We start from the raw sequence: 23744 nt of genomic DNA, 5'->3' as shown, positions 1-23744 counted from the left end.
ATTAGTTGAGCCAAAGATTATGTTTTCTACATATACTTGGGCTATAAAGATATCTTAGTTGATTGATTTTACAAACTGAGTTGGATCAATTTGCCATTGGTTGAATCCTTTGGAAATTAGGTAAGAGGTCAACCTTTCATACCAAGCCCTAGGTGCTTGTTTAAGACCATACAATGTCTTCTTAAGTTTAAAGATATGGTCAGTATGGTCTAAACTCTCAAACCTAGATGGTTGACCTACATAAACTTCTTCTTTTATTAGCCCATTTAAAAAGGTAGATTTTACGTCTATTTGATAGATCTTAAATCCTTTATGTGTTGCATAGCTAAGTAACATTCGGATAGACTCAAGTCTAGCTACTGGGGCATATGTTTCATCATAGTCAAGTATTTCTACTTGAGTAAATCCCTTAGCCACTAATATAGCCTTGTTTCTAATAATTTCTCCACTTTCAATTAGTTTATTTCTAAATATCCATTTTATTTCTATTACCTTTTTATTGTTAGGTGGTGGTACTAAGTCTCAGTCTTCGTTTCTTTCAAATTGGGCTAGTTCTTCCTGCATTGTTATGATCTAGTCTGGGTTAAGTAAGGATTCTTCTATAGTTTTGGGTTCAATTTTCAAGATCAAAGATATTTGACTTAAATTTCTAAAGGGTAATCTAGTATGAACTCTTAGGTCTAGATCACCAATTATTTGGTCAATTGGATGGTTTGGGTTAACTCTTATAGTTCTAGTGGGTTCATTTACTTGAGGTTGATCTTCTTCTTCGTGACTTAGGTTTTCACTAGCTCTCCCTTGACTACTACTACCTTGAACAAAATCAATTGTTTGAATCTAGGTTTGTTCTAAGTTTTGGTTGGTCTCTTCAAATTTTACATTTGAGGTTTCTTCAATTCTTAGTGTGACTTTGTTATATACTCTGTAACCTCTACTATTTAATGAGTAGCGTACAAAGATTCCATTTTCTACTTTTGAGGTAAATTTTTTAAGTGTTCTCTTGTATTCAGTATGTAGGTTGGGCATCCAAATACTTTAAAGTATTTAATATTGGGTTATTTATTATAATAGAGTTCAAATGAGGTTTTATTATAAGTTTTATTCATTGTGGTTCTATTTTGTACATGACATGCTGTGCTAACAGCTTCTGTTCAAAAATATTTTGGTAATTTAATATTCATTTAACATTGTCCTAGAGGTTTCAAGTAGAGTTCTATTCTTTCTACTATTCAGTTTTGTTGGAGTGTCATAGGGCAGGAAAATTTGTGATGATATCCATTTTTAAAGTAGAATTGATTAAAGCTATTATTTTTAAATTCACTTCCGTTATCACTTCTGATTCTTTTAATTTTTCTGTCTTTTTCATTTTCAATTTGTTTGCAAAAATTAATGAATACTTTAAATGCTTCATCCTTGCTTTTTAAGAATTTTATCCAAGCGAATATAGAGTAATCATCTATTATTACTAGGCAATAAAGGCTCCTATTTTTTGATTTGATTCCATGGGAGTCAAATACGTCCAAGTGAAACATTTCTAGTATAGAATTTGTTTGAAGCTGATTAATTGATTTGTGAGTTGACTTTATTTATTTTTCTTGTTGACAGATATTACAAATTGCTGAGTGTAAGTTGGGTAATTTTGGTAAGTTTCTAACTAATCCATTTAATTTACTTAGATTTCTAAAGTTTGTGTGTGACATTCTTCTATGTCATAACCAAGTTTCTTATTTTTGTGTCAAACGACACTTAAGTGAAGAACTAGTTAGGTTGATTGCATAGATGTTGTCCTTTCTAAACCCTCTTAATTTTATGGTAGGATTATCTATTTGCTTAATTAAGAATTCAGAGGGTAAGAACCTAACCTTATATCTAGAATCACACAATTGACTGATGCTAAGAAGATTGTATTTGAGATTTTCAACAAGTAACACTTTCTTAATAATAAAATTAGTTTTGAGTTTAATATTACCTGTCCCAATTACCTTGAGTTTGTCATTATTTTCAAAGGCAATTGCTTCTAAGCTTTTGTATGTTAATTGCATGAATTTGGTGTGATTCCCATATATGTGTTTGGAATAACCACTGTCCAATATTCATTCGGTTTCCTACAGCAGGTAGGAGTTAAAACCAATTTAGATTAACCTTGATTTGAAAATTAAACTTTTTAATTCAAGTTTTATGTCACACCCCAGGTAGTCCTGCCAAAAGAAATTTCGACAGCATCTCCCCCATACAGGTGACAATATGAGACTTCACTACACGCCCTCAGGGCCACACATACCTCGACCAACACGGCCGGAGGCCGGAACAATAACAATAAACATAAATCTACAGCCACGCAATATATATATATATATATATATATATATATATATATATATATATATAGCTGTCAACATATATATATATATAGCTGTCAACATAATACGAAAACCATAAACAAACATCCAACTTACCTCTTCTGTCGTCCGAGCAGGCACGTAGCAGAACATATCGAATAAATCCCGTCGACAAACAAAAAGACTAAACAAAATCCATGGTGCAAAACCAATACAAGTCTGAAACATAGACTAGATAGTATAATAGGAAAATAAAAGACCAAACGAAAATCCTTGCGATCTGGAGGGGGACTAGCGACTGGAACTCCTGACAGCTTCAACATGAAATAGTATAAATCAATGGGGTGAGTCAACTCTTCAGCGGGCATGCATAGTAAGACATAACAACTAGTAATAAATATAGGTACAGTCTCCTGGATATATATATATATATATATATATATATATATATATATATATATATATATATATATATATAAAACTGTACTAACCAGAACCTGGGTATAAGGTAAATAAGGTCGTCAGACCGAGGAGTATCATGATCCTGTATGCATATAAATCACATGCATCCACCAAATATGCAGCAAATAAAGTATAGCAAACACAAGTAATAAATGCAATTATGCATATGATGCCAATGGCATGGTCACCCCTGATGCCAGTCAACCATCTCACACACGATGGTGAGACCTAGTGGTTAGGGTTATGACAACCGTGCACTTTGCCATCACTGCTCCTGATGAGTGATCGAGTGGGCGGGATATTATCGGAGTACACCTATCCTCCTACCCCAAATCATAAGTGGGAGAGCTTAATGCTCTCATCTCCCTGAGCCAGTCCAGAGGAGGGATCTCTGCCGGCTACCACGCTGCGTCACACTACCCATGAGCGGACCAACGGAGCCAAACAGAGCAAATCTATCTGCCGACTATCACGCTGTGTCACCACTACCCATGAGTGGACCAGCGGAGCCTAACAGAGCATAAATACCATACACCCTGCCTGATATACCACTAACCCATGAGTGATTGTGTGTGTAAATCTATGTAACTGGTGATGTGCTCAACAATAATGGAACTGTCAATCACTCATCATGCAATCATGCGAGATGGTGCATGACACTAAGCATGGAAATATCCTGATCCTATCCATCTCTATATAATGTGTACTAAAAGGTATATGGATCAAATAGAATATCCTAGGTACATAGGTCAGGTATAGTAGAATTAATCTAGGTCCTGAACATAATGAGGCATGGTATATCATTACCTTAAGGACATAAATAATCAAAGGAACATGAATGCAAAAGCAGGTAATAAATACAGCATGCTCAGGTAATAGATAATGACATACCAATGCAGAAATGAACATAAATATTACTACTCGTTAAATATTACTATGCATATCAAATGGCAATATCTTAGAAGGTAGTTCAAAGTACCTGCCTCAAATAGAAGCTCCAATCTAGTCAAATCTGACGTCGAGATGCTCGTCTCAAATCAGAGTCCTACGTCACCAATATATACATTTTTATTTAGCTAAAATTCAATGAATAGCTAAATAAAGTCCCTACGACTAATTTAGGGTAAAACCTAATCACATCGCCATTCATCCTACCTGAACAAAAATTTGACGATCAATTAGGGTTTGTTACCTAATTCCCAATCAATCATTAGATTAATTATCCAAACCTAATTCTATTTACACATAATCATCTAACTACAAAACGTATCAAATTCCTATCCTTACCTCAATTCACAACCGTGATTTGTGCTGGAACATGGGGAACTGATTGCTGCTAGAAACAAGTAAGCAACTGAACTAAGGAAGAGTAATGTGAAAACCTACAATTCCAGCAACAAAATAGTTTCTATTACCTATCCCGCTTCACACGCCGGTGCTGCTCACGGATCTGGAAACGACAGTTATCCCCTGTCGACGACAGAGGTGACTTGAATCCACTGCATCCACTGCCTCCCAACCAACCAAGCACCCAAATCAATACAATACAGAGATCAGATACCCCAAATCACCACCAGGAAGTGTACCTACCTCCAAGATCACCACGACGAGAGAGAAAAAGACCATGCTAGGGCACAATGGTAAATCCTGGAGAGCTCTACAGTAGATCAGACTTCGACGATTGGGTGACTGTGGGCCCAAATATAGGGTATGACACAAGAGGAAAGATGACACCACCACTGTACCGGACCGGAAGGAGAAGGCTCGACAACGACTCTAGGGCATAGCCCAAAAGCTTAGCGACCCTGAAAGAAAAGGTTGCGGCGGCGTCAAGCTAGGGCACCGAGCGTCGCGCCTTGGATCGGGAAGGCGAGAACTCAGCCGGAGCTAGGGCATGGGTCGGTGGTGGTTTCCGGCGCGATCGGCAGCAGCAATCCAGTAGGAACGGCGCAGCGAGAGGGAGAGGTTCGAGGGTGATACGGGAGGCGATCGGTGTTGAGTCGTTCGCGCGAGATGAAAAGAAAACCTGCAGAGAAGATTCCGGCATAGAGAAGGAAAGAGATCAGGGAAGGGGAAGAGAAAGGGGGAAGACGCGGAGAAGAAGGAATCGGGCAAGATGAAGTGTCCAACTTCCCTTTTGCCACCCATTATGTCCGTGTGGGAGGAGAAGCGACGCACGGCGCCGTCGGGTGGAGGAGACAAAGAAGCAGCACAGGTCGGGGGAGTCGGCGATGGCACGGGTGAGAAAACGGAGGAAAAAAAAAGAAAAAGAAAAAGAAAATTCAACTTTTCCTTGTTAAAATGGAGTAGCATAAATAGGTTTCCCCGTGATCTAATATTTATCCCCGTAACCTACTCCATACGACCTCTGAAAAATATCCAGAAAATTTTTAAAAATTTTGGAAAATTCTGTTAAGGTTATTCCTCTATTTAATCTTATTATTTAATTAATTTTTGTTGCCACATTTTACATTTTAAGCCCTTAGTTTTAATTTTGATTTTTAGTTTTCATTTTAATTTTAGTTTTTAGTTTTAGTTTTAATTTTAAATTCTAAGTTTAATTTTTATTTTAAATTTTAAATTTTAAATTCTTATTTTAATTTTAAATTTTTAGTCATCTCACCCGATCTATATTTTCAATCAGGGAATCCTATGATTTTGTGAAATAAATTAAGTTCAATTTCAGGGTTGAGTTTAACTTTATGTTAGATTTAGGTTTAGTTTTGGGTTCAACAAACATACATTTTTTGGATAAACTTCTAGGCTATAGTGAGTCACCTGGACATCATTAGAGTAATCATGCCGTCAAGGTTTTCCAAATAGTTCTATCCACTGAACTTAGTACAAAACTTTAGTCTAACTAGTTATGATCCATAAGGGGTAGCTTCAATTAGTTCCACTAAGTCAAATGCACCAGGTTGAAACTATATCTTCCTAGACATGTATTGACAGAGCTTCCCTAACTTACTATTATCCAAAACTTCGTCAGTACCGTTGGTCAAGTTAAACTTTAGTCCCTATTTAGACTATTCCTAATTACCCATCTGGGTAAGTCATTGATTTTGGAGGTGCCAACTAATTTAGAGCCTCCCCTTGAATTATTGGATATTTTAAGTTTTGGATTTATGTTGATTATTTTTATAATTATAGTTTACTTGACGATAATTTAAATTTGAGTTGGTTCTGCAGCCTTTTGACTTAGTTGATTTTATTTTAGATTTTATATTTTGGTTTGGGTTATTTGATTTTATTTTGTTTTTAATTTTGGGATTTAGATCGGAGGATCTATTTTGGTTTGAATTTAGTTTCAGATAGTATATTTTGTTTTTGGGTACGTAGTATTAGTTGATTCCTACTTGCGTGGTTAAACACGCTTTTGGAACCCAAGCTTTAGTTTGATTTTTATTTTGGCTTATGAGTGATATAAATATTTTATTTGTTGAGCTGGACTTATATCCAAGTTCAAATTTATTGTATATAACTTTTTAGGTTTTAAGAATTAAGTCTAAGTTCTTAGATCTAGTGGTAAAAGTTCCTAACAATCCTTTAAGTTTGTTAATTTCATTCTTTAATATTGTGTTTTCCTCCTCAAGTTTTACAGTTTGATTTGGATTTGTACTTTCAATCTGTTCCTTGAAGTGTTGATTTTCCTTAAGGAGCATTTCATTTTATTTTTCATATTTAATTACTTTTGTATTTAAACATGTGATAATTTTAAAGAATCTTTTGTTTAAAGTAAAGTATACCTCATTGGAACCTTCGGAAATGAGTGCAGACTCGTGGCTTATTTTGGGTTCGGACCCGTCTTCTGATTCGCTCTCTGATTCTGATCTGTAAGCCATCAACGTGAGGTAATTGTTGTGCTTTGGTTCTCTGCCGTCTGATTCATCTCCGGATAATTCGTCCCAAGTTGCCTTGAGGGCCTTCTTCGGTCTTGTAGTTCCCCTTCTTGTTACATCCAAAATAGGTCACATTCTTGTTGTTAGAGTTGGAGGTGGAGTTGATCTTCTGCAAGTCCTTTTGCTGAAATTCTTCTTTCTCCTGGTGAACATCTTTCTTACCAAGTTCACCAGGTGTTCTTCATCTTCTGAGTCTTGGTCAGACTCAATTTCAGGTTTAAGTTTGGTTCTAGACTTTTCTTTTGAGGAACCTACAAAAAGAGAAACACCTTTCTTGACCTTCTTTAAGTTAGTCTATTCATGGAGTTCAAGTTCACAAAATAATTCATCCAACTTTAATTTAGATAGGTTTATCAAAATTTTGTAGGCATCTATGATGAATGCCCACAGTGCATTTTGGGGAAATGCGTTTAGGACATACCTTATCAGATCACGGTTCTCCATTTGGTGGTCAATGGTGTGAAGTCAGTTGAGAATGTCCTTTATTCTTGCATGAAGTTGACTTGCAGATTCTCCTTCCTGCATTTTAATGTTAAATAGTTTATTTAAATAAAGATCCCTTTTTGTTACATTAGCATCGTTGGTTCCCTCGTGCAATTCGATGAGTTTATCCCACAGGTCCTTTGCATTTTCATGTGGGCCGACGTGGTTCAGTTCTTCCTTTGTTAGCTCGCACTGAAGTGAGTTGAGAGCCTTAAAGTCGATCTGAGTCTTCTTCTTCATTTCTGAATTCTAATGTTCCAGGTCCATTGGGATTCTGACGTTATCGACGAGAGCCTTGTAACATCTGGTGATGTTGAACCACTGGTCGAAGTCGATCTTCAGATATACCTCCATCTGCTTCTTCCAGAATGGGAAGTCATCACCGTTGAATAGGAGAGGACAGACGGTGCTGTACCCTTCAAGTTGTGTCATTTGAGTGCTAAAAAGATAAAATTAGAGAAGGTACCAAGACTTAGTCTTGGATTAGCAGAGTTTAAGATATAAATATAAAAATATAGTTAGATTTGAGAGGTGTTGCACTAATCTCAAATTAAAATTGAACGAAAAAAATTATCTAAATAGGTAAAGTTTTACCAATTCAAATAGAATGCGAAAATTGAAATCCGAAAAAAAATAAAATAATTTCCCCTATTTGATTAGTGGTTGTACCAATTCAGAGGAAAACCTTCTCTGATACCACTTGTTGGATCGATCGCACGTGAGAGGGGGGGGGTGAATCACATAGTTTTCAAAAACTCATCTTTTTGGTTTTAAAAACAGAGTCGAGTATGCAGTGGAAAATTTAAAAGCCAACACCAGAAAACACAAGTGACTTACTTGGATTGGAGCCTTCGGCGACTCCTACTCCAAGACCCAAGTCCCATGGACCTATTGATGAGTAATTCACTAAAGACCTCTTCTGGTACCCCCCGGAAGACGGAATCGAATACAGAGAATAATTTGGATAAGTGTAAGAGGCTACACTTTCTGTTTGCAGAATGTAAGTACAACAATAAAGTTTATTGTCAACACTTAGAGTTTGAATGTGGAAGCATTCGTGTGTCAATGTCGTTCTACCGACCATGATCGAAAATTCTCAGAACAGTCGTCAGGCGCAGTAGCTTTATTGTAGAGTAGTAGCAGAAATCTAGAGCAGTCAGAAGCTTAAATGAATGCACAGTAGTGTAACGACCCAATTTTCCCTATTTCGAGTTCCAAATGTCCATAAAAATATTTGGAAATGCTTTTAAAATATTATAGAGATTTTTAGAAATTTTTAGAGTATTTTTATGTAATTTTTGGAGTTCGTTTGATATTTTTATCAAGAGGAAGAAGTTTTAAAAAAAAAAGAGAAGAAGTATGTTGAAGCCAGGTTTTGAACCCATAACCTCGACCCGAGCCAAACCTCAGCCGAAACCAGCCCAACCAACTGAGCTACACAATTTTTGTTAACCTTATATGGAGCGAAATATATATATGCAGTAGTTGGAACGTTTGAAATAAATTGGAGAAAAAGGGGCGCGGCTGAGAATCGAAGCACAGACCTGTGGCTTCGAGCAAAACACAACGGACCAACTACGCCAGCGGTCAGTGTTAATCAAATATGCAGCGACAAATATATAAGCTATAGTTAGTAATAGGAAACCTAGTTTTAAAAAGACCTAAATTTTCTTCCCGAGCCCTAAACCTCTCCTCTTCTCACGCGACGGCGCGACTTCTTTTCGGGCGGAACCGCAGCAACTTTGGAGCTTCTCTCCGGCGGCCTGCGAAGGCTTCTTCCGGCGAATCTTGCGGATTCGAGCTCTCCTCGTCAAGGAGAACACGCGGAAAGGAAGGGATCGCCGAGATCTTCACCTTCTCCGAACCCTAGAAGCTTTAGAGTTCTGTTTTCCGGTTGTAAGTCCAAGAACAGCGATGTGAGTGTTTCTCACCTGCAATAGGAGTAGCTCTCGGATTCTTGTTTTCCTTGATTTTCGAAGCATGTTGTAAAATTTGATGCTAAGGATTTGGTTCTTCTTCCTTGTTTTCAGAACATAGTGTACAGAATTTAGTTGCTAGGGATTGAGCCCTCTTTCTTTGTTTTTGGAACATATGAAATCAAGATGAGTGGTTCGACTTTGAGTTAAGTACATATGAAGTTTTATAAAAGAAGGGATCGGAGCATTTTTTTTGCACGTAATGAACAGGTAACAAGTCTATAGATCAAGCAAAATCTGATAGGAAAGGTACGTACTATAACAAGAAGGAGAACATGTTGTGCAGATTTGTTTTTAGTTGCTGTATAGAGTTTCCTTTGGTGGTGCAGCGTTGACTTCTTTGTTTTGGTTTTCCTTAGCTATTGTGAGCATATGCAGATTTTCACTTGCTATTGGTTTTAAGTGGGGCATGTAGTTTAGTTTCGTGGTGTAGCTCCTCAGATTTTAGATTTTTAGTTTGCTGCAATAAAAAAAAAAAAAGAAGAACATCCCTTATAGTTATCTTTTCAAACATAGACTTCTTTGTTACCTTAATGGGCAGATCAGATTATATAGAGTCTTGAAAGTTTTCCATTTCCGAAGTTGGTCAGACCTGCCAATGCATATGCCAGCTTGATTGATCTAAAGACTAGTCCTATACTTGTTAACTTTCTGTGGATTGTCACAAAGATATCGCAGTTAGTTTTTTGTAACAATAGAACATCATAGCAGAGAAACAAAAATAAGAAAACAAGATTTACATCATTTTTATAGAAGGATTTAGTTGACGGTGAGTTTTCTTTGGAGGTTTGAGTTTGGATTTGTGCGTTGGTTGTTTCTGCTGCCGTGAACCACAAAGGGAGGAAGAAGATGATTAATCGAGTCTGTGAATTATTTTCTTCAGACTTTGTATTGGAAATTCGGATAGATTTCTGATGTAGACTTTTCTAATTGGGATCCACCAATTGTAGTGCAGATTTTATGAAGTTTAGAATGCAGATTTCATTAAGTTTACAAGTGCAGAATTTTATTAAGCTTTCAAGTGCAGAAGTTAGTTAGTGTAGTGAGCAGATTTGATTAAGCTTAGTATGCAGATTTTAGATAAGCTTAATATGCAGATTTTAGTTAAGTTTAGTATGCAGATTTTGTTAAGCTAGTATGCAGATTTCTGTTAAGCTATTATGCAGATTTTTATTAAGCTAGTATGCAGATTTCTGTTAAGCATTAGTGCAGATTTTTTATAAGTATTGTATGTGTAGATTTCTTTTGTATTCTATGCATGATTATGTGTTACATAGTTAGTTTCATTTATAGATGCATACGAAAGATACCCTAACACTATTTTGGGTTTAAGGAAAGTATAAGAAAGATAAAGAAAAGTATAAGGAAGATAAAGAAAGGAAAGAAAAAGGTCAAGGCCTTAAGTAGATCCCAAAGTCAAGACTTTAGGGATTTTGGCACACGAGCTGCTTATTAAAATGCCAAGACATTTAAAGAAGAAGTAAATAAGATAATAAGTATTTTACTTTTAAAGGGCATGTACCGGACACAAGGTCCAAGGGATGGGCTCCAAGTTGCCCCTAGGCACAAGGCCTAGAAGTATCTTAGTAGTTTCGGGATTAGCTACCTCGATTCTTATTAAGAATGCGCGCAAAGTGGTACAATGCCGGGCCCAAGAGAAGTTGATTATTATTTTCAAGTATTAAAGTATAAATTTTAAACAAGTGAAATAAAAGAATAAATTTAGAGTAAATGAAGTAAGTTTCACTTTGTTTTAAAGATCAGCCAGTTTAGCTTTCTTTTATGCTAAGCAGCTTTTACATGTTTAGTAGCTTTACATGTTTAGTATTTCAGTTAGTATGCTTCCTTTATTGGTTTATGAGCATGAGTAGCTATACATGTTTAGCTTTTCAGTTAGTTGATTTCTTTGCTATTTATGAGCATGAGTAGCTATACATGTTAGCTTTTCAGTTAGTTGATTTCTTTGCTATTTATGAGCATGAGTAGTTATACATGTTAGCTTTTCTGTTAGTTGATTTCTTTGCTATTTATGAGCATGAATAGCTTTACATGTTAGCATTCAGTTTTAGCATGTTTTTATTTGTATACATGCATATCGAGTTTTTGTGAGTAGATAGCGCTCACTAAGCTTTATGCTTATAGACTGCATTTCCTCCTACTGCAGATAAAGGAAAAGCTAAGGTATGAAAGGAAGGCGACAAGGTGATGGTGATGAAGGTGTGTGATGGCTGGAATATGGAGAGATTATGAGTTTGCTAAGGAGTTGTTAAAACTTACCTGATTAGAGTTTCCTTTTCTTTTCTCCTTAATGCTATGAAGTTGAGATTGTAATTAAGTCTATTCCGCACTTTGTTATGTTTTATTGTTGGAGTATTATCTGTTTACTATTGCTAGAGTAGTTTCATTCTTCTTATTGAGTTATTATACTGCGTGGTTGAGTGATTATATGTTCCAGCCGCCTGTGGCTGAGTATATATTATTTGTATTGTTGATTTGGTCACCGGTACAGGGGAGATTTTGCTGAAATTTTTCGGTAGGGTTTTCCTAGAGATTTTTAATCATACCGGTTAAGTAGAGTTAGTAGTCAAGTAACAGTCATCCTTAGAGTGTAGTAGTAGTAAGAAGGGTGGTCGTTACAAGTAGCTCGTATATCAGTTGTATTATAAAGGCTTCTCGAGACTGCCTTATATAAGGCATGGAAGGTACCTCTAATGAGGAAAGTTCGATCCCGAATAGCTCGGCACTTATCCACTACAAAGTCAAAAATTTATCCTGTGGAAGGCACCTTCCATAGCCATGAAGGCGTCTTCTATGAACAGTACGAAGATGCCTTCCATCTTCATCGAAGGCGCCTTCGGACACTGTTCATCCGAAGGTAATTTTCTCCTTTTTGCCCTGCAAGACAATGTTAGTCTAAAATACCCTATAAAATAAGTATTAGGATAATAATACTGAATAAAAAGTGTGGTAATTAGTTCCTGTCCTCCCAGGATCAGGAACTAGTCAAGGTCTTAGTTTAGGAATTCCAAATGGACCTAAACTGGATCAACGCCTACTGTCCCTTCAACCGAGACGTGTCCTCACTTGATCACTCTCCTCTAGTGACTTATCCTAACTTACCAGTTTGTCAAACTTCCAATCAGCTCGTCGACCTGTCTGGACTTCATGTCAGCTATCCGGTGCCTGTTGACCTAGCTGGACTTCTTGCTAGATATCCGATCAGCTCGTCGACCTATCTAGTCTTTGTATCAGCTATCCGATCTGCTTGTCGATTTAGCTAAATTTCTTATCAAGTATCCGGTCAGCCCGTCGACCTATCTGGACTTCGTACTAGCTATCCGGTCGACCCGTTGACCTAGCTAGCTTTCCTGCCAGATATTTGATTGGTCTGTCGACCTATCTGGACTTCGTACTGTATACTTAATCATGTGGTTAGATCACAACAGAACCTAACTTAACTTACTTTTCATTCATCAAAATCTGAGTTAGATCGTTAATGTAAACCGCACCAACCATACTCAAAAGGCTACTGGATTTGTATATTATCATTATATTTACTTGTTTATTTTCCGACCGACACTTACTAGCTTGTTGTTATTGTAGTTCTAGGTTGAAATCCTAGCCATATGCCAGAGGTTGGCCTTTTTGAAGCACGAGGTGCAGCAGCTGCGCTCCTCGGGCGATCCTTCAGAAGGCTCCTAAGCTCACCTTGAGCAGTTGTGATGGCAGAGGTGGCTCAACTGAATACCGACCTAGAGAGGAGTTCTGAATAGCTAATGGGCTCTGAACGGGCGCTCCACGTGGAGAGGAGCAAGAATGTTGAGCAAGCCCTACACCTCGAGCAGCTCACGAAGTAAGCCAATACCTTTGAGGCCAAGATCAATTCCGTTAATGCCAGGAAGCTCCAAGCCATCAAGGATTTGGACATCAAGAACAAGGAGGCTCAGGTCTTGGCTTAAAATCTCAAGGAGGCGGAGGCCACTCTGGCGACCAAGAGGGATAGCCAATCGGCCGAGCAAGTGGCTACGCAGCTCCAGCTCGACGCCAATGATGCCAAGCTGGCTTCGCTGAAGGCTGAGTTGGAGGCATCCCAAGTGGCCTTCAAAACATACCAAGAGGAAGAGCCTGGCCGGTTTGAAGTTTTCAAATGCAATTATCTCCATTCGAACCCCTTCAACAACCAGTTCACTGATCAGGCACTTCGCCTCTTTAATTTTGGCATCGATGGGACTCTCCAACAGCTGAAGGACAGTGGCTATCTCTCGTCCATGCTGACCAACAAGATCATAAATCAGTAGAAGCTCACCGAGTCACTGTTAGAAGATGTACTGGACTATCTTGACTAGTCATCTGACTAGACTTTAAGTTGCTTCTTGTACTCCTCTCTAATGTTCTATAAAATTTTTTCTAAGTGCCAATGAATGCACGCTCGTTCAACACTCTTCAGTTTTTGTTAAATTTTCCAAGTGTCCTTCCCTTCATTCTCGCTCGGCTCCACGAGGCTATCCGTTTTTCCACCTTATAGTCTTGTAATACTCGCATAAATATTCTAAGGTGGCGTTTGGTTTATAGGTTTGGGAATAAGGGAATGGATTCATTCCTAAACCTTGTGTTTGGTTGATGGGAATGGAATCAAGATTTTGGAATAAAATCTAAAAATTTGGATATGAATGAAACCCACCCACTAATTATTATTTTTGGTAACAATACACTAATTGCATATGAGGAACATGCATAATATTTCATTATTTCCATACGTGTTCAGAGACAAAAATATCAATCTTGTCAATAACTTGTATTTCCTAATCATTCCTACCTCTTCTATGGTTATCCTTGGTAAGAAAAGTCATAAACCTAGTAATATTAAGAATCAAATTTCATCTAGATATGTGGTTTCATCTGTTAGATTGAGATGCACGTGAGAGGGGTGAATCACGTAATTTTCAAAAACTATTTTTTTCGATTTTATAAAATAAGTATGTAATAGAAAAATACGAAAATAAAATAAGTACAAATGTACACGTTCGATTTTCTTGATTCGGAGCCTTCAACGACCTCTACTCGAAGGTCCAGATCTCATAGATCTATCAATGGGTAATCCATGAAATACCTCTTCTAGAACCTTCAGAAGAGGGGATAGAGTACAAAGAAAAGTCAAGACAAGTGTAACACGCTACACTTTCCTTTTATGTAAAAATTAAGTACAATATGAAATGTTCGTTACCCAACACTTGTAGATAATCAAATCAGGCTTGGTGTTGGATGGCTCCTCGGTTGTAATCGGGCACAACAGCGTCGTAGCAGAGCAGCAGGTTAAAGTTGGAGCAGTTTGGAATGTCGCAATAACGCGTAGAACCTCGTAGAGAAGATATGCCTCATGTCTTGGTCGAGTAGCCCTTTTAAAGGGGATGGAAGGCACCTTCTATAGCACTGAAAGCGCCTTCCATAGGCAAACTTCTATTATGCAATTCCAGTGCCTTATCATCGCCAAGGTCTTCTAAGTTATCTGACTGAATGTGCCTTCCAAGCTCTCGAAAGTGTCTTCCATAGGCTTGAAGGCATCATGTTAGTCCAACACAAATAAAGTATACCCTACAAGATAAAGTTAGTACAATAAAAATAGTATTAATTAGTAATTAGATTCTATCTCCCAAAATCAGGATCTAGCCAGGGTCTCAATTTTAGTTTTATGAAATTGACCTAAATTGGACCAACGCCCACTGTCCCCTCAAACGGGGCACGTCCTCACTGAGTCACTCCCCTCCAGTGCTTTACTTTCACTTACCAAGTGTCGAGTTACCTTCACGACGTCCAATCTGACCCACCAGGTCTTCCTGCCAGAATCGTACATTCGGACTTCACCCATTGGGAATCGAACATCCCAACCTCCTACTAGAATCGTACATCCAGACTTCAACTCGTTAGAATCGAACATCCTGACCTTCTACCAGAATTCCACATATGGAGTTCGCCAATCGAGAATCGTACATCCCGACTGGACTTCTTACCTGGTGTCTAGTCTCTTGACCTGCCAAGTTAGTCAACCTTGCACACTCAGGAACAAGGTTAGATCACAACATATCTAACATTAACATATTTGTCATTTATCAAAACTCAGATTTGATCATTGGTGTCAACTGCACCAACATCATCTTTGAATTCTATATAAAAACAACCCTAATTATTCCTCCTCTTCTCCGCTAAACAAATTATCTACTTCTCATTGCCAGACTTATTGTTTTTAGTTCATAATCCAAACCACTTTACAAGATACATGATGCGACACAAACACAAGAAGGAAAACTAGAAAAAAGTGAGAAATAAATTTTTAAAAGACAAAAACAAAAGGATGCACCACCTTCCATGTGGTCATCATCCTCGTCCTCATCTCCATCATTAACATCCTCAATGATGGGAGTGTTGGTACAATCATCCTCAAATCAAAATTAATCGATTTGACTAAGCTCAAGTTAGCTCGAGCTTGAGTTTTGATGTTTGATAATATATGAGAGAGAAGTCAAGTAGGTCAAGGAAGAATTGGATACTTGTCCAAGGAAGTCCTAATGGGAGGTTAGATAAAGGAAAGTACTAACTGAGGTTAGGCAATAAAAGTCCAAGTAAGTCAAAGAGGATCGCACATTGACAAAGGAAAATCCTAACTATGGGTAGGCAAGGGAAAGCCTTAATTTTTTGATGAATATGTAAATAGAAGGGGAAAGGGAAAGCCCTAACTGAGGTTAGGTAGGATAGAAATCTACTGAGTGGCATCCTAACTAGAGGTTAGGTAAGAGAAAAATCCAAGTGGGTCAGGAAGAACTGCACTTAGTGATTGGAAGTCCAACCAGAAGTTGTCAAAGAGAAAGTTCAAATGGGTCAAAGGTTGATAGGACATTTAGCATAAGATGGAAAGTCCAAGTGGGTCAAAGGTTGATCGAACACTTGGTGAAAAAGTCTTGGTATGTTAAGGTTGATCGGATATTGGACAAAGTAACCCTAAACTCTGATTAAGAGAGTTAGGATTGGGCAATCAATTAACCCAAATCTAATCAATTAGGCATATCTTCTAATCGATTAGGACTTGCTCCAATTGATTAGGATGAAGAGGTTTTGCAAAGCCTTTTTCGTGTGAGATCAAAAAGGTGTGGAATCAATTATGGTAATCGATTTAGTCTTCCCTAATCGATTGGGCCTCTGTCATGAGAGAATAGAGAGCTTGGGAATTGATAAGGCTGCTTTCTCTTGCTAACAGAAAGCTTATGAATCGATTGGGTCAATCATTTAGAAACTGCTGAATCGATTGGTATAACTCACCAATTGATTCGAGGTTTGAAAAAGAGTCATTCTATAAATTCTTGAATGGTTGACTGATGTGATAATTAATTAAAGGAAAGCTTAATCGATTAGGAGACACAAAGTAGTTTGAACGACGTCCATATGAGGAGTTTAACTAGGGTTTTCATTGTCGATTCTTGGGTGTTTGGAGAAGAAGTGCTGTTGTATTTTCCACCACCAAGAGGCAACCCAAATCAAGAAAAGAGCCAGCAAAACAAGGTTCATGTTATAAATTCATTTTTAATTTCTTTTGTAACCTAGTTTGCATTTCTTGTGCTTGATCTTGTACAAGTCTTCTCCGCTTCTAAAAAATTTTTAAGAAGGAATATGTTCATAGTGGAGTTGTGTGCATTGTGTTAATCTTTGAATTAGTCACTTCAAGGAGATGGAGACCAAGTAAAATCAGAGGTGTTAGCATTATGAAGTCTTCGCTTCAAGTTTCAACTACATGTCATCATTGAAAAAGTAAATGAAGCTATTCATTCCTTAGCTCTCAACATGTCCTAACAAGTGGTATCAGAGCGAGGTCACTCTTCTTTAGAATAGTTATCAGAAAGAGCAATGAGTTAGAGGAAGAAGAAGAAGTTGAAAGTTTGAAGCCCTAAACTTCAACAAGTCAAAGGACTTATCATCAAAGGAGCTCAACTTAGAAATGGATTTCCGAGATGGGTTCGGATTTAACATCGGGGAACCTCCATTATTCCAAATGATAAGCTTCGACATATGGAAATCAAGAACGGAGAGTTTCTTGATGATGGACACAGAGCAATGGTTTGCTCTAATGGAGGATTTTGAAGCTCTAAGAGGTTCAAAGAGCAAATGAAATGAGGAGCAAATAAAGAGATGCAAGACTAATGACAAGGTAACTAAATTATTAGTTAATTTATTGCAAAGCACCATCTTGTGTAAAATTGAAGAATATCAAGATGCCAAGGAGCTATGGAGTAAGTTGGCAAAACTTCATAAAGATCCAACCTTGGTGCAAAATGAAACCAAATCTAAAGAGGAAAACTTATTAGATCAAGAACAAGATATTTCATAGGTTGAGAGATGCTCAACATCCAAACATGAAATTTAAAAGGCATCCACCTCAAGGATTGAGTGTTGGTGCAGGAAGTACCAAACGATCAAACCTGTGTTTGATAATGGAAAAGGATTCAAAAGTTAAGATGTTTTGTTGTCTAACAAGTTTGAATGAGCTTGCAGAAAAGTCCTAAATTATCGTAGGCAAAAATCCTAGTGGATTCTAGGCAGGTGGAAAATCCTAGGGAGTGGTAACCCTAGGTGATGGAAAAGTCCTAGCTGCGGTTAGGAAGGTGGAAACTCTAGGGGGCGGTAACCCTAGGTCGTAGGGGTGGAAACCCTAGGTTATGGAAAACCCTAGGGTGAGGTAACCCTAGGTCCTAGGGGGTGGTAACCCTAGGTCATGGAAAACCTTAGGGGGTGATAACCCTAGGTCCTAGGGGTAAAAACTCTAGGCGAAAAGTCCAGTTGGTCTGGAGGACCGGTCTGACAACAACTAATCTCTCCTAAGAGGAGTAGGTGAGGACGCGTTCCCCGATGAGGGAACAATAAGCGTCGATTCAACCTAGGGTTTCCGAAGGAAATCCGAAGTCATAACCAGATAGTCTGAAGACTGTTAAAGTTATTTATTTACATATTATCTGCTATGTACTAACTCTATTTTGCAGGAGACTAACACTTTGTGCAGGGTTAGATTCAACCGGGATCGGTCGATCGAACCTTGAGTTTAGTCGACCGAACCTCCAAGCAGCAAGATCAGAGTTCCAGCCAGTGGACCGGGTTCGACCAGGGGATCGGTCGATAGAACCAAGGATAAGCATGACTGGATTAGGCTGGGTTGATTGGGGCAGAGATCATCGGCTAATCAATCGACCGAACAATGGGATCGGTCGACCGAATGAAGACTTATCCGAAGCAGCAAAATTTGGACGGGAACCAAGGCTGATCCAGGCAGGATCGGTTGATCGAACTAGGGGATTGGTCGACTGATCAGTGATGAGTCAAACCTGATCTTGAGATTGGTGGATCTGGATTAAGTCTAGCTTGTCTATAAAAGGAGAGCTTGACCAGTTGCTTCAATAACACTGACAATAATTGTAACGAACCGCCTCCTACTGACTAGGCTGTGAGGCCGATCGCTACATTATGCTGTGCTGAATTACTATTGCGAAAATCTGGATTGATTAAAATTTTGCTAAACTGATTACTGTAAAATCTGAACCTAATATTCTAGGTGTACCTAGGAGTTGTACACATGCTAGGGAAGATAATCTATGCCTCTCGGATGTCCTGCTAGCTGTAATCAGGCATTTCAATCGATCCATGGGTCGATTGGGCTATCGGATCGATCCAGTGATCGATCCAGCTTTGATACTGGCACGGAAGGAAGCTCTGGATCGGTCGGCTGACCGATCCATGGCACGGAGCATTTCAATCTGAACTCGATTGCTTCTGTATGCGGATGGATCGGTCTACCGATCGATCCAGGAGCACACTGATCGGTCGGCTGACCGATCAGTGAGCTTCTGTACTCACTGTTCGCATCTGGATCGGTCGGCTGACCGATCCATAACATACGCCAACTCTCTGTTCGCGACTGGATCGGTCAGCTGACCGATTCAGCGACACAACCCAAACTCTGATCGGTCTGTAGACCGATCTGGGTTCTGATTTCGAATCAGAACCCTGATTTCAGCACTAGTTCATGCCAAAATCTCATATAAGAGTTCTAAAATCAATGGAAATAAGTTCTAGCATCTATTAACTAGCATTCCAACATAATTACTAACAACTTAAACAAATCTTCCATGGTTTAAACATTCTAAGGTCTAAAAGTGCATAAAGGTACTTGAGAAAAGAAACTAAGTTCTTAATTTGCTAAACTCCCTAAGAATCTTCATTCCAGGTTCCTGCCACACACACCATCACTTCATTGACCTTCAGCTTCCTCTGCTAATCCATTTTCCCTTTACCTTTATCTGCAGTATAAGGAAAAAGTATCTGTAAGCTTAAAGCTTAGTAAGAAATCATCTACCTCACAAAAACATGCATACGATGCATTTATGCTTTTAAAACATGCTATTTGAAATATGTGTTGATTAAACTAAAACATGGCATGCTATCAACCAATATATGGAAATCAAAAGCTAAACATGGCATACTATCATCTGAACATGTGTAATAAAAGTTGAGCATAGTGTTATCATACATAACCATAAAATGCCTTAACTGAAGCATAAACTGAGCTAATTCTAGCTAATGCTGAAGCTACACTGATTTCACCTAACTATTTTGTGAGAGTTTAAAACTACATACATAATAGGTGAAAATACATAAACATGCTGTTGTTTGGGCCCGGCAACTGTACGTGCTATGCGCGCGTTCCTAACTAAACCCGGGTTTGCAAGTCCCGAATTTAGTAGGGTTTACTAGGTTATCTATACCTAGGGACCGACTATGGGAGCCCAGCCCAGTGGATATCTAATCCTGTACAGTGCCACTGAAAAGTAAAATACTGAATATAACTAATTACTGCTTGTCTTGCTCTTTCTAGGTTATCTGAACCTAGAGGCGACTATGGGAGCCCACCCATTGGACATCTAGTCCTGTAAAAGCTGGAGCAAAACTAAATAATCTGTAAAAATGCTTCTATTGCATTTATCTAAGCCACTGAAATGCCTAAATTGCATTTTATGGAACTACACAATTTTACCGAACACTTGGCATGCGCTAATTTGCATCCTTTGTGTCGGAAATCGACATACTGTTAAACTAACACATGAAATTCACACGGAAGCTACTTATACTGCAGGTGAGGGGTTTCTTACCTCGTACGCTAATTTCCTTACAATTCTATTTGCTAGAATTCCGGTGGAGACGACCCCTTCGACAATCTTCTCGCGTCTATGCGTTCCTCTCGCGAAGAAGAGCGTCCTCGTGCCGGAGTTGTCGCTGGAAGATGACCTTGTGGCCCTAGGAGAGGAACCCTAGGTTGTTCTTGTGGTTGGCGCCGAGAGAAGGAGAGGAGAAGGGGAGTCGGCGTGAGGTTAGGGTGAGGAGGAGAAAGTCACGAATAAAAATCTAATAACTCCTCTTCTAATTTCCTATTTATATTAAGTGGGTATTTCGACCCAACTTAAACTTAAATATAAATGTTCCCCTTTCCTTTCAGCACGGCCCTGCTGGGTTCACTTGGTTACTAGAATTATCCGTAAACCATAGGTCTCGGGTTCAATTCCCGCTTAGGCCGTTTTGCTTTTCTAATTATTTTTGCTACTTCCGCTACTCTAAAAATTCCATAAAAATATCTAAAAATTCCAGAATAATTATATAATATTTCTAATATAGTTTTGAGAATTTTCGAGCGTTACAATCCCCCATACCTTATAAAATGTTCGTCCTCGAACTTAGAATAATTCTGGGTACTTCTGTCTCATGCTAGCTTCTGTCTCCCAAGTTGCCTCTTCTGCTGTGTGACTGTGCCAAATAACTTTGACTAATGGTACTTCCTTGTTCCGTAATTTCTTAACTGCTCGGTCTATTATCTGAATAGGCCGACTGTCATAGCTGAGGTCTTCGCGGATCTGTACCGATTGGGGCTCAATCACCTGGGTGGCATCTGGGGTATGCTTCTTCAGCATAGAGACATGAAATATATTGTGGACAGCTGACATTTCCTGGGGTAGCTCTAGCTCGTATGCTACCTTGCCCACTCTTCTGCTGATAAGGTATGGTCCCACATATCTGGGACTTAGCTTGTCCTTTTTCCCAAACCGCATTACTCCCTTCATGGGAGCTACTCTGAGGAACACTGAATCCCCAACTGAAAACTCTAAAGGTCTGCGCCGTGTATCAGCATAGCTTTTCTGGTGGCTTTGAGCTGTCTCTATCCTATGGCGGATCTGCTGTATAGCTGTTGTGGTATCTGCCACTAGATCTGTCTGAAGTTCTAGTTCTTTCTGTTCACCACTCTCATACCAGCAGATTGGAGATCTACACCTCCGCCCATAGAGAGCCTCATAAGGTGCCATACCGATAGTGGCCTGATAGCTGTTGTTGTATGCAAATTCTGCTAGACTCAGATGTTTGCACCAACTTCCTTTGAAATCTAGGGCACATGCTCGGAGCATATCCTCGAATACCTGATTTACTCGCTCCGTCTGCCCATCTGTCTACGGGTGGAAGGCTGTGCTAAACTTTAACTTCGTGCCCCAAGCTGTCTGTATACACTCCCAGAAGTGTGACGTGAACCTGCTGTCTCTGTCTAAAATAATGGTTCGTGGGACTCCATGTAATCTAACGATCTCCTTGAGATACAACTGAGCTAGCTGTTCCATGGAGTAGGATATCCTGATGGCTAAAAAGTGGGCTGATTTAGTCAACCTGTCGACTATTACCCAGATGGTATCAAAACCATTCGTGGTTCTGGGTAATCCCACTATAAAATCCATAGAAATGTCTTCCCACTTCCATTCTGGAATCTGAATGGGCTGAAAAACTCCTCCTGGTCTCTGATGTTCTGCCTTGACCCTCTGACAGGTTAGGCAGGTGCTGACATATCGAGCGATGTCTCTCTTCATCTCGGGCCACCAAAAACGTTTCTTCAAGTCCTGGTACATTTTGGTGGAGCCTGGGTGCATCGCATAGGGTGTCTTGTGTGCCTCATCTGAAATCTTCCTTCTGAGTTCCTCCTGATTTGGAACACACAATCTGTCGCCAAAATACAACACCCCGCTATCTGATATTCTGAACTCTCCACCTTCTGATTCTGCTAAACCTTGCTTGATTCTCTGAATTTCAGGATCCTGCTCCTGAGCTGTCTGGATGTCACCGAGCAAGGTAGACTCTAATGTCATAGTAGAGAGCTGTCCGACTATGAGCTCGAGACCGAAATCTGAGATCTCCTTTTGTAGGGACGGTGACATGGCTGCTAGAGATAATAGGGTAGCGCTGGACTTCCTGCTGAGGGCGTCTGCTACCCTATTCGCTTTTCCTGGGTGGTAGAGGATATCTATGTCGTAGTCTTTGACCAGTTCTAGCCATCTGCGCTGTCGCATATTCAGATCCTTCTGAGACTCTGATGATCTGTATACACTCTGCACTGAGCTCCATACAAGTAATGTCTCCAAATCTTGAGAGCGAACACCACTGCTGCAAGCTCAAGGTCATGAGTAGGATAGTTCTTCTCATAATCCTTAAGTTGTCTGGAGGCATAGGCGATCACCTTGCCATCTTGCATCAGCACTGCTCCTAGTCCCAACTTCGAGGCATCACTATATTTGTCAAAGCTATCTGCGTTCTCTGGTAGAGTCAGAATAGGTGCACTGATCAATCTCCTTTTCAGCTCGCTGAAACTGTTCTCACAGTCCTCTGTCCACTAAAATTTTCTGTTCTTCCTGGTAAGAGCTGTCAGTGGGGAGGCTATCCTAGAGAAGTCCTCTATGAATTTTCTGTAATAACCCGCTAATCCCAGAAAGCTTCTGATCTCACTGGCGTTCTTGGGTCTTTTCCAGTTGCTCACAGCTTCTATCTTACTGGGGTCTACCATGATACCATCCTTTGAGATGATGTGACCCAGGAAGGACACCTGATCTAGCCAAAATTCACATTTGGTGAACTTGGCGTACAACTGATTCTGCTGAAGGGTCTGCAATATTGTTTTCAGGTGCTCTACGTGTTCTTCCTGAGTTCTGGAATAGATAAGGATGTCATCGATGAACACGATAACAAACCTATCTAAATATTCCCTGAATACCCTGTTCATGAGGTCCATGAAAGTAGCTGGAGCATTTTTCACGCCAAAGGGCATGACTACGAACTCGTAATATCCGTATCTGGTCCTAAATGCTGTCTTCGGTATGTCCCCTTCTTTGACCTTCACCTGATGATAACCTGATCTGAGGTCTATCTTCGAGAACACTGCTGCTCCCTTTAGCTGATCGAACAGGTCATCTATTCTGGGAAGAGGATACCTGTTCTTGATTGTGACTTGGTTCAGTGCCCGATAGTCTATACACAGGCGCATGCTCCCGTCTTTCTTCTTCACGAACAATATAGGCGCTCCCCATGGTGAGTGACTAGGGCGTATGAAGCCTTTGTCAAGCAGCTCCTGTAGTTGCTCATGAAGTTCCTTCAGTTCTGCTGGAGCCATGCGGTAAGGTGCTTTGGAGATAGGATTTGTACCGGGGATGAGCTCTATCTCAAATTCGATCTCCCTGTCTGGTGCTAGG

The sequence above is a fragment of the Zingiber officinale genome, chromosome 8B (assembly GCF_018446385.1).
Source record: "Zingiber officinale cultivar Zhangliang chromosome 8B, Zo_v1.1, whole genome shotgun sequence".
Taxonomy (NCBI): Eukaryota; Viridiplantae; Streptophyta; class Magnoliopsida; order Zingiberales; family Zingiberaceae; genus Zingiber; species Zingiber officinale.
Note: the sequence above shows the minus strand (reverse complement) of the source record.